Consider the following 12,631-nt stretch of genomic DNA (forward strand, 5'->3'; position numbering starts at 1 on the left):
TTTGCGAAGGCAATTAGAAATCTGACCGCTGAGGGTGCACAAGCAATGAGCAGGTAAAGAATCCCCTGCTTTTGGTTTTCTGACCCCGGGTTCAGAAAAGGGAAGGCAGTGTCACCCCATCGTCAGTTCTAGAATGCTAATTATGCGGCAGGGACCACACATCAGCCTATTTCCAGGGAAGCTGATTTATTTCCAGATAACTGTCTTTGCTTTAAAAAAAGAATAAAACAGCTAGAACTCTGTCCTAATTTAGTACAGTGGTTTTCCACTGAGGACAGTTTCATTTCCCCAGGGGACATCTGGCAATGTCTGGGGACAGTTTTGGTTGTCACAACTGAGGGGAGGTAGCCCTCACATCTAGTGGGTAGAGATCAGGGATGTGCTAGACATCTGACCCTGCAGAGGGCAGTCCCACGACAAAGAAGTATCCAGCACAAAATGTCAGTGGTACCGAGGCTGGTAATAAGATTTATTTTCTAATTTGTTATTCCACGTTTTCTCTCAAGTAAAATAAAATCAGTCGGGATGATAAATTGTTATTTAAGATGTTCCCATGAGTTGATACGTCTTGGCTTCTTTTGTGTCGAAATCTACCCTGTGTGAATAGAGCATTTTTCGGTTGATGTTCAGGCTGCCGTGGTTGGAAAGGGCACATTGGGCGTTCTCATTCTCAGATCCGTTGTCGCATCAAGTGAATGGATCAAGGCACTGGTTTTAGGAAGACATGGGCTCCTAAAAAAAAAAAAAAAAAAAAAAAAATCAACATAGCTCCCTTCTCCCCCAGTACCTGCTCTAAAAAGTAGTTTCCATGTCTTCGTAGACTTGACCTTGAAATTATACACTTTTGTCTTGGAACAAGGTGTAACTTGTTCCTAGGTAGAAATTTTTCAGTTTCCCTGGGAAAACAAACTGATAAATTGGTTCTGAAAGCTTTTAGGTCACCGTTTTTTGGTCAGAGTAATACTCCACTAAAAGGATGATTTCCTTGATGCCAGTCAGAATCCCAAAAGTGTCAACCACATTGGCCCAAGTGAGTTGGGGTGTGATGTGGAAATCCCTCTGAAACTAGGCAGGTGACCTGACCTGCGTGCTGGGCGTCACCCAGATGTTACAAAAGACTGAGCAGCGTTGTGTCTCTTAGAATTCGTTTGAGTACCAAAAAACTAGGGTGTTCCATTTTAATACACTGTTATTACCCAGCATTCTTTGATGAGAAAGGACCCCAAAGATGTAAAAGGTGGTGAAGTTTTCACATAAATTCGGGACATCGTTTCAGACTTAGGAACATAGCAAAGTATGTGAGAGTTGAGTTTCTTTTCCTAAAACTTCCCCATCCCGCAGTACCTAGCAGATGTGCGCGGAAAACAGGTGCCCCTTTAAGTGTGATGTTTCCAGGGTCGCAGTCAGCACCGACTTCAGCTGGCAGGACCAGGATGCTTTGTGTATTGATTTTCCCATCCGTTGCCCCTTTCTCTCCCCTCACCCGACCTCCTTTGCCTCAGACATCTTTGGGTAGGGGAGCAACACCATCAGCCCTGGGAGGGTTAGGATTGCCATGAGGGCGTGTGGGTGGGCATGGTTTTGGACCAGATGAATTGGGAGGTCCTCTCTCATCCTCAGACTCTAGAAATTCTGAAGATAGCTGCCGTGCTATCACTGCAACTCCATGTCCTCCCCCAACTCTTGAGGGAGTCCCACCTGCAGAGACACGTGGATGGGGAAGGCCACCCCATGAGCCCTCCACCCTTGGCCGGTTGGTTCAGGAGGTTGTCCTCCAACCCAAGGCAGTCCAGCTCACATCCGTGATGCTGGCTCAGAAAGCCAAGCTGGATCAATGGAATTCTTCACTTGGCATTGCGAAACAGAGTGGCAGTGAGCCATGGGGACAGAAATCAAAAGGATGTGTCCAGAGTTGTAATGAAGCCATGGCAGAAGCCTTCCAGGAGCCCAGGGATGAGGAAGCAGGATTGATCTGGAAAGGGAGGTGGCTCTGTCGAGAGAATGATGGAGCTGAGCTACAGGGAGGAGAGGTGCCACCATGAGAGATGTGGGGTGCTTTGGAGGGGCTAGATAGGAGTGCAGACAGACAGACAGACAGACAGACAGAAACCCTCCATGCAACCTGGAGAGAAAGGAAAAGCAGCTGCTGGAGTCCCCGGAAACATTCTTGTTCCGAATCATACATCCCTTTATCACACTCTGTTCCCTTGCAGTATCCTGAGTTATTTCTGTTCCTTGTAGTCATGTGAAGGATGTCTTCTGAAATATGTCTTCCTTGCTTTCCAAATGCCTACTAAGAAATACAGTCTGTTAGACATACGGGCTCAGCAGGAAAGGGCTATCTCTTCAACTCCTCCCATCAGCCCCTAGTTCATGGGCGAGGTACCCTGTGGTCTTGTCCTGATGTCGTAATACACAGTGGAGAGGTGCCTGGGAGAGAGGACCTTGCTGTCTGACTCCAGAATCCCAAAGATGCCAATTTGAGAAGTATCATGGCCCAAGACCCTTAGTATCAACCAAGACTGTGTACAGTCTAATCTCAAATACAAATCTCTTTCTTAGCCTAAGAGCCCAGCATTCTAGGTTCTTGACAGTGTGGTCATTGGCGTCAGCTAACACGTGTGCCTGTAAGAAGAGCTCTGTCCACTGTGGCCGAATTCAAAGTCCTTTAGCAGCCTATTGCCTCAATTCATCAGGGAATGAAAATTTAAGACAATTTGGTAAAAATAAGAGATTTTGAAAATTAGCATTAGAAATGAAAATTAATTGGAATCTTGCTAAACTGTACTATTTATTTCCATGTTCCTTTAAAAATCATATCCCGAGCACAACTGAATCTTCTGTGGATTCAGCATATTTATGGTCCCACCGTGATGTTCTTGATACTCCTTGATACACAATTGCAGCCAAAGTAAATGTCCTAAAGAGCTTGCTCTGAGCCCCTCCAGGGAATAAGCGTAGCCTCCGGACCGCAAGCTGGGGTTCACACATTAGCCTGCGGTTCGCCAGCCTGAGAGGTAATTAACTGCTCTGAGCCTTACATGGCTGACCTGTGACACGGGAGCAGTAACAGCTACCGTGTAGAGCAGGGCTTCTCAGCCTTAGTGGTACGTGTGAGACACTTGGGGTCTTGGTAGAAAATGCTGGTGCTGACCCAGACCATCTGGGGCGGGGCCGAGACCCTGCATTTCTCACAAGCACCTGGATGATGCTGGGGGTGCTGTTGATCAAAGCACAGGCCTCGGGATCTCTGGGGTCCTGTAGAGTGCTTGGCCCTGAGTCGCTGGCAGATCAGTGAATAAATAATTCCTTTTTCCTCTTTACTTTTGCCTTCCTGCTACTCCTGTCAGACTGCCAGCTCTCGTGTGACTTTTTATCACTGGTAGTGCCTGATTCCAGTCACCTGCCAGGCTCCCTCCCCATGAAGCACATTTGGAGACGTTGCTACTGCTGGTCTCTGGTGCCTGGCCCCTTAGAGAGGGGCACATCTGGTCCACAGTGGCCTCTGAGAGGAGGCGAGAGGCCCAGTGTCTTCTTCCTCATCACCTGCTGTCTTAGCTTGTACAGTCGGCGTAGTGGTCAGGAACGCAGGCTCGGCGCCAGATGGCTGGGCTCAAGTCCTGCCTGTCCCGCCTCTGCCTGATCTGGGGCAAGTTGCTCAACTTCACAGGGCCTCGTTTTTCATGGGGGTGACGATCATTCAGTCTCTGTAGTGCTTAAATGGGGTAATATATGCGAAGTGTTTAGAAAACGGCCTGGCACAGAGTAAGTCTAAACGTTTGCTGCTGTCATAAATGTCATTATTGGGATCAGATAGGAAACAGAGTTGATAGGGATGTGAGATTGGGGGCAGGGGGTATGGCGGGTGGCAGGGTAGAGCCTGTGGGAAACTGGCAAACAAGCCTGTTCAAAGATGCTCAGGTTCCAATTTTTGAACTATGTTAGTGGTTGGCAAACTCTGACTCAGGGGCCAAATCTGCTTTTGTAAATGAAGTTTTATTGGCACACAGCCACACCTGGGTTGGTTGTGACAACCAACATCCATTGTCTGGGGCTGCTTTTGCTCGAAAGTGGCCTAATTGTATAGCTGTGACAGGCACTGTATGACCAGCAAAGCCTGAAATTTGTATTTTCTGGACCTTGACGGAAAAACTTTACTTACCCTTGAACTCCACCACATCCCACGTAAACCAGGTCCCTCTTGGAGGGCACCTTTGGCCGACAGTCCCAGGCATGGATTTCATCAGAGGCCTTTTAGGCTTGTTTTGGGGTTCTTGGTTATGTTCTGTATGACTGAGGCTTATGGGTAAGCAATACATGGAAAAGGAAGTGTGAGATGTTACTAAAATCTCTGCTATTGTAAAGACAAGGCTCCCACCTTGAGCCTGGCTTCTGTTAGTAGCAGGAATTCAGCGGCAGCTACTGCTTATTCAGTAACTAATGCATTGGTAATAAGCGAGGGCCTGATTTTAGTGTGGTGTTTACACTTCTCTGAGCCTTTCACAGCCATCATTTAGGGAGGTGCGTGGTGACTCCTGAGGAAGCCAGAGCAGCTGTTACCTCCTTCACCTTCCTGGTTTCCAGAGGAGAAACCGGCTCAAGGAGATGGAAGGACTTGGCCAAGGTTCTACTGCACATGGTCTGACAAGCCCAGAACCAGGGTCAAGCTTCTGACCTCCCCTTTCAGAAACTTGCCTCCTTGGCTCCACTTGCTGGAGGAGCTGTTTCTCTGCCCCACCCCTGGAGGGTGAGTCTGTGTTTAGAGCAGGATTCAGAAGCTAGGAAGCAAGGTCTGCGAGCATGACTTACGTGCCCAGAAGGCACCCTGGGCAAATACTGCTGTAACAGGTCACACGTCACTCCCGGGTGCTCAGCGCACACATTGAGGACATCAGCAGCAGCCTCGCAGCCAGTTCTGCACAGAGTAAATACGCCCGATTTGAGCACTTCAAATTGTTCCTGGCTCCAGACCCCAGCGCCTGACTCGCCCTAGCCCCAGACGGCCTGGCAGCAACCAAAGTCAACCGGTCTCAACTGAATTTGGAAAGCTCCTTTTTATTTAGATCTCAAAGACTGTGGTTTTAAAGCATCCCCTATAATGACACGTAGCCCACAGGCCTCAGGGCAGGGAGCAGGACGATTTTTTTCACTTGTAATATAGTTTTATTATCACACTTCAATTATGAAATAATGAAATTTCCCAACAAATATCCTGCGGAACTACCATTTTTTCCAACAAAAATGGTACACAAATGTGGCTGCTCCTCACATTCAATGTTTACCCCGTATTCGAGTTTCTGATGAATCAACTATACGTTGGAATTCTGAGGCATCTCCTTGTTATACTAGGCAGTGCATTAGAAAAGAGATAATAGTGCAGTTAGTCTCTAATAATCTTTTGAGCATCTCTGTAGTTAACAACCACTGAAGAAGAAAGTGCAAATGTGCAAATGAGAGAGAACAAAAGCAGTTTCTAGACCTGTAGTGTGTAGTAGAGGATACAAACCCATAGCCCTGCAGAAATGTGATACTTCCTGCCCTTCTTAATCCATTCTCCACACGGCAGCAGCAGGCAAGATCGTTTTCAGAATTGAGTTGTGTTCCTCCTTTTCTCAAAAACTCTCCGATGGCTTCATTTTAAACTTTTACAGCACGTTACATTTCCGGTGAAATCCAGTCTCGAATTTAAATAACCGAAAATAAATCTTTAAAGTCTATAGACTGGGTGACTTCTGAGTCTCAGATAGAATGCCATTCTAAAAACTATGTAATTATCTACCTCACTAATTTGGTTGACTTGGGCTTTGCTTAAATTAATGCAAAATTGGAAATGGGAGTAGTTTGGGGAAATGCCGTTTTATTTCGTCATAGGAGTGAACTGCTCTTAGTGTATTGTTTTAATGAACTGCCAAAGACCTTTGTCATCAAAGACTATACTAAAATCCTTGAACAGAACACATTTTTGTAAGTAGATTAAACCTTGTCATCCTGTCCTTTAAAGTACTTGGTCAGACTTTTCTTCCCAGATAAGGTGGAGATAAACCAGATATATTTAACCCAACCTTAAGTCAAATTTGCCTATGCATTTTGAAATACAAAATTGGAATCTTTTTGAAGTTTTTCTGGAAAATTTACTGCAATCACAGCTTGCGGTTCTGGTTCCAACCAGAAGAGCATTCAGAAGCATCCCTGTATCTCCCTCAGTTTATTCCTCATTTTGGGGGGAGGGGGAGTCGATCAGAAAAGACTCCTGCATGACTGTACTTACCGGAAGCAGGGGGCACATTGCTTTTCCCTGAGGAGGACTTCAGTGGACCCCTGCAGATGCAGCCCCTCCAGACAGCCCTTGCCAAGCCTCGGTCACCTGTCCCTGCTGTTCTGCCCGGCTCAGGACAAAGGTGGTCACCCCACACAGCTTTTTCCCACATTCAAGTGCATGTTTGGGGGTTGGGGGAGGAACCAAGAAGAGAAGCCAAATGCAAAGAGAAACATCAGGCATGAATCACTGGCTTTTGAGATTTTTAAGGGCTACCGTCCAGGGGACTTAAGGATTTTTCAGAAAAAGCCTTGGCTGAGTGCTGGCTATACCCCACCCTGGGTGGCGACTGTCATGAGCTCGTCTGTGTGAGGAGGGTGTGCAGGAAGAAACCCTGTCTTGGAGCTCGGAGAGCCTTGGGGGCCTCTCCCCATCTCATCATCCTAGAGGCCTGTTCCCCGTGTCAGCCAGCTTTCTGTTTCCATCTTCAGCCCGTTGAGGTTTCCCTGTCCACTGGCAGAAGAGAGCATGTCCTCTCCGTCACTCTTTGGGTTAAGCCCAGAAACATTGATTGGAGACAGCCTGGAGCGGTTGGAGGAGCCCTGGGTGGGAAAGCAGATGCCCGGTTCTAATTTCAGCTGCACGGCTCGCTGGCTGCCTGTCCTTGGAATTCATTTGCCCTCCGGGTCTCACTTTCCTCATCTGTAAAATGAGGCAAAGGACTGGATGTTCTTTTCTTTTTTTTCCCCAGAGTTCCATGACTGTATAATCTGAACTCCTTCTTGGCTGCCTCTAATTCTTTCAAGAGCAGGGGCAGAGGGAAAATGGCCCACAGGACAACTTTATGGGCCACCAGAAATAGGGCAGCGGGGTGATAACTGGGCCAGGCCAGGCACAGAGTCCATAAAACTCCCCAACTGGGGAAAGGATGAGGTTGCTGGATTTAACATTCGTGTGTGTAAAAGAGATTTTAGGAATTCACTGACAGTAAGCTTATGTGAATCAACAGTGTGGGGAGAGGCCAAGAGTAGGCAGTGGACCTTCAGTGGTAAAGAACGAAGGACTGGTAGATCCCATCCATTTGGGGGCACCTAACGCACTCCAGGGTCTGGCAGTGACTTCCTTCCTCTGGAAGACTTCCACCTGGAGGCTTGGGGTACTAAGAGCATGGGCTGTCGAGCAGACTGGTGGGGTTCCATCCTGGCTCTGCACTTGACTAGCTGTGTGATCGCAGGCAGGTACCTTAGGCTCCCCGTGCCTCTGTTTTCTCATCCAAAATGGGTAGTAATACTAGCACCTACTTTGGGGTTCTTACAGAGATCAGATGAGTGAATAAATACAAAGCTATGGAAACGATGCTTGGTATCATTAAGGTCTGTTCATTTTTGCTGTTATTATCATCTAGGCAGATTAGAGCCTTTTGATTAGAAGGCGTACCAATGTGGGGAGACTCAGAGCCATGCTTTATGAAGACTGGTTGAAGACACTGGCATGTCTGGCCAAGAAAACAGTGAGCTTGATTGAGGCTGCAGTGGGTGAGTGCGAACCCCAAAGTGGCAGCAAACAAATGAGGCATCAGATTGGGCCTGAGTGACCCCCAGAAGGACAGAAGATAGGCTGCTCCTGAACTTCCCAAGCTTTCAAGGAATATCAGATGAAGCATAACTCAACCGTCAGCTCCGTCCAAAGAGAAGGCAGGCCACCTGGGAAGCCGTTAATCCCCCATCGCTGCTGGCTGAAGGGACTTTGGCAGGGTTTTGGGAGAGGTGTCACTGATGCCAGGGGATGTTGAGCCGCCTGAGTTGCCTGGCAACCAGAGAGGATGCATTTCTGGAAGGCAGATGGGAAGGGGCAAGAGGAAGGGAGACAGGAGAGGGACTCCAAGGAGGGAACACCCCCACCACCACCATTTTTGTTTAGCCAGCACAGTATTTTTTTTTAATTGGGAAATTTGCTGTTTGGGAATGTTCATCTGAAAAGTCAGAATCTCCAGTTTCTCTTGAAAATATAGGAGGTGTGGCCAGTTGGACTCTCATTCCTCACCAGCCAAAGAGTGGCTGGGGCCGAGTGGTGGGCTGTCCCCATTATGGGTTCAGGGTTGTTGTGGGGACGACAGTCCTTTGGGGCCATGTGTAACCCCCATGACCTACTGGACCCCCACAGGTATTTGAGGTTGTGACGTTGCACTAGGGAGGCCAGGCAGGAGCCACCACTTTTGACTCGAGCTCTCGGGGAACAGGTTTCCCCTGGAGAGGGCAAAGTGACAGAAGGAACTTTAGATGGAAGTCTGTCAAAGTTTTGAGGCTTAAGGGAAGTTTTGAGAGGCTGTCTTCAGCCTGTGGCTCCAGCAGGAAGCCCAGGTTCTTGAAATCTGTGAGACTTTGCCTTTTTCTCCTTGTCAGGGCCCAGCCCTGATACGCCCACTGCCAGGGTGGCTTCTGCCAAGTTGTCTTGTGGTTAAAGCAAAGGTTCCTCTCCAGGGCGCTGGGAAGGCTTCCTGGCCGCGATTCTGGACCTGGGACTCGGAGCCTGTCGGCAGACTGCTCTTGCGTAATTTAATAAAGGCTTCCGATTCCTTCCCACCTGGGAGTAAACGCCTTTCTTCAGGACCCAACTGAAAGAGCCTCCCGTGGCTCTCATTTCAAGCAGCAGCTCTGTTGTAGGTCCGTGCAGGGACCTGGCCTGGTTCTCCAGAGAAGCATTGATTTAGGAGGGGTTTGGCTGAAGTGATTTCCAGCCTACATTCCAAAGAAACACAGGAAAGCTTAAGTTGATGCTTAGAATCTAGGTCAGTGTTAAACAGACTTGCTTGATCGTACATGCCACCTGGGAGTTAGTTAGCTGAAAGGAGCCCTCCGCAGCCTCATCTCATCCCAGTCTGCAGGGAAGGGACCTGGGAAATGTATGTTGCTCCCAGAGAGTCTTTTAAACAGGCGAGTTTGAGAAACACTATACTAGGTAGTCAGAGTGCTCCTAGATCAGTAAAACCTCAGTCACTTCCTTTCCATGCCTGGTGGATGGTTGCCGCACAGCCGGGAACCACCCTGTGCAGTGGAAGACAGGTGTGTGCCCTGGTTTTACCAGCTGCATCCCGTCCTCCTAGCCCCAGGCCCATCCCCCAAGGACCCGCCCTCTTATTTACCTGTGATAGCCAATCACCTGAATCCATGCCAGGGTGCAGTCAGCTGGTACCCATTCCAGTGAAGTCTCTCTCAAGAATGTTTGCCTTTCAACCTGGTGATTCAAATACTGAATTTGTAGGAATTTGAGAGGTACAGAGAACTTCCACACGGCCTCATGAAGTGTGTGTCAGTTTTATAGGTGATGAAACAAAGCCTCGGAGACATTTAGAAGAAGCTAATCCACCTTGAGGTAGTCTTCTTGTTGCTGCTCCTTTTGCTGCAACATGTACTTTTGAGGGGTCACCGACAGTCCAAAGGTGTGAATGATGAATGGTGGAATTTCAGACCTTGCTGCAGGTGGTTAGGGAGGCATTTGAGAGCGTAGGGGAGGAGAGTAGTTTTCTTGGTGCCCCTCAGGAGAACCACCATCCAGTGGCCCAGTCTGTTGGTGACTGGCAGCCCTCCCAGAGGCATAAACAGCTACATGGAAATTACTGGAGCTGGGAGAAGAAAATGTATCAAAGCGTTGTGGGTGAAAAGAGGCCCCTTGTGCTCAGCAGAGGGTCTCCTACAAAAGCCAGGACTGGCTTGCGTAGCAGCAGGCTGAGGCAGCCAGCCACCACCCCGAGGGTGGAGTGCTTCTGGAAGTTTCCGAGCCACTGCCTGCCCGCTCTAATAACACTGGGAGGATTTCATTTGTAGCTCTTAGTAAACACAGCTGTTGTGGTTGTAATTTGCCTCAAGGCTTTTTACTATTACTCCAATCCTAATGGTTTGGCAACCCATCTGGGAAAAGTGGGGTTTAGGGAGGGGAAAAGAACTGCTGCCTGAGAGCCAAGAGAAGAGCAGCGGCTGTCTGTGGGCAGAAGCCACTGAGCGAGTCCCAGCGCGTGGAAGCCGTGCTCCACGGAGGAGGAGGACATGGCTGCATCCCAGGGAGTGGCCAGCGGGTCTCAGGTTCCCACGTGCTGGGCTGCACAGGGAGGAACCAGAGAGCCATGCTGAGATGAGTTATAAAAGCGTTGCACGATTGTTCCCTTCAAGTGGAGAAAGGGTTAAGATCGTTCTTGAATGGAGAGATATAATGCCTGTGAATTTATGACAGTCGGAACGGCGCGCCTTCCTGAATGTGAGGAAGCGCAGATTTATAAGGACAACTGAGATAGCATACTGATGATATTTCCCCCAAACAGAACATTATTTAAGCATAGCTTATAGAAAAATTGTTTTGGATGAGAATTCTAGGCATCGTTCGAGTTCTTCCAAAAGTACAGTCACAACTAGAGGGGGCGCACCTGTACTCAGCCGTGCCGCGCAGAAGCTGGTTGGGCCAGGAGGACGTGGCCACGCTGAGAAATACGGACTTACTGAGGGGCAGAGGCAGAGCTGGCCGATGGTCCCACACACCTGCTGGCAGTGTCTCGGCCCAGCCAAAGTTGTGCTATCCCAGGAGACTTGAGAGGTGTAGAGAGATTGCCCAGGACGTTGCCACCAATCCAATTCAAAGAAGGCTTCCTGAGGGGGAGGAGAACTTGGATGTCTTTGGTTCAGGAATGCAGATCCCTGAGGCTGCCTGGCTTCGTACTGGGAGAATGAAGTTTATTTTCTTGCCGGACAGGAGCTCAGACACACCTAAAAAAGCTCGCCTTGCATCATCCCTTCCTTGCTTAGAAACTCAGCAAAGAAAACAAACTCATGGCAGTAGAAGGAAATGAAAGTGTGGATCTCTGGCTGTTTCTTGGAGAAAACAAAAGCCAGAAAGAAGTATGATCAAAACGAGTTTAGAGGCAATTCAGATTATAAAGCCAAAAATGACAGTCAAAGAATCCAAGTGTGTTGGACCGGTTGGAGGAAATTTGACCTCTTCCTGGTGCTGTTTGCACGGCCGCAGGGCCCAGGTACATAAGGTGTCTGTGTGAGTTGGCACCCGGATAGCTTCCCACACCAGTTGGAATCCTTGAGGAATCATTTTGGGTAAAAACTGAAACTGTAGGATTCACCCTGTGTAACCTTCTACATCAGCACAAAGCCAAGTCCTTGAGACTTTGAAACAGACCCCGGAAGGATAGAGCTGGTTGATAGAGTTTTATAGTGAAAATACAGATTGGGAGCATCTTTTACAATGTAGAGTGATTTCTGGAAGCAGAATTCACTATTTTATTACAAGAAGAGGTATTATGACCTTGAGAAACCGTGATCAACCAATAGAGAAGATACTTTTGAGATAATATGTATGTGTCTCAAATCGTATTTAGCATCTATATACAATTTCATACTTAAATAAAAATCATATAAGCAGCATATGCTCATAAAATCTGGCTGTGCAGCCCTGAGTACTGAATGAATCCACCTGTACTCAAAATAACTCAGGACTCGCCCCTCAGGGATCCTGGTCCAGCCTCAGGGACAGCTGAGCTCCAGGGACACGGGAGTTATCCCTGGTCAGTTGGAATTTTTACAGCTGGCTGGCCTTTGCTTCCTCCTCCTCCGATTCTCTGATTCTGTTTTTAACTAGTTTGAGCTCCTTGGAGAGGTGGTGATGATTATGGCTAATATCTGAGCACCTCCTGTGTGCCAGGCATGATCTTCACAATAACTCTGTCAAGTCAGTGCTGCTATTAAACCCATTTTCCAGGGAGCAGCTGAGGCAGAGGCTGAGGTCCCACAGGTAGTAAATGGCTGAGTCAAGATCTGAATGGTAGACTGCAGCCACTACCCTGGATCCCCTCCCAGCAAAGGGACTTTTTCTGTAACTTCTCCTTTTTCTCCTGCCCGTCCCCTCAAATCCCAGGAGCCTGAATATATATCCATGATGGCATGGGATAGATTTCAAGAAAAGTTCTAGAGTATTCTGGGTGGGAACTTAAAATCCCATAGTACAGAACCGAGGAACTGAACTGGTGAAACCGTTTGCCTCTGTCGCAAATCTAAAGACGTCTCAAGACGAAATCTGTCTGTTTTCATTATATTTAAAACATTTGCCATAGAACCGGTTATTAGGAACCTACTTGGACCTACAGGACCTATCAGGACTCGCAAAGACATGTCTGCCCTTAGGGAGCTGGGAGAGACAAATACTGACCTGGACAAGTGAAAAAGTGGGGTAAATTCAAAAATAAAGTTAAAAACTAGGTGGAAGGACTCAAATGAGCCCAAATGGCTTTTGAAGGTGTCAGGACTTTAAGGATGAGAATGAGGCTGGCCCCTGTAAGGCATGAGTGATGGTCCATGTGTGGGTGGGGGTGATAAGGTT

General features: G+C 48.1%; 1 protein-coding gene across 6 annotated transcripts in view; it reads left to right on the forward strand.

The window, feature by feature from the left end:
• The window catches only part of MGAT5 (alpha-1,6-mannosylglycoprotein 6-beta-N-acetylglucosaminyltransferase), a 333,568-nt gene that overhangs the window by 245,295 nt on the left and 75,642 nt on the right, over nucleotides 1-12,631 (forward strand). The gene's annotated exons all lie outside the window — the stretch shown is intronic.

Source organism: Camelus ferus, chromosome 5, assembly GCF_009834535.1.
Source record: "Camelus ferus isolate YT-003-E chromosome 5, BCGSAC_Cfer_1.0, whole genome shotgun sequence".
Lineage (NCBI taxonomy): Eukaryota > Metazoa > Chordata > Mammalia > Artiodactyla > Camelidae > Camelus > Camelus ferus.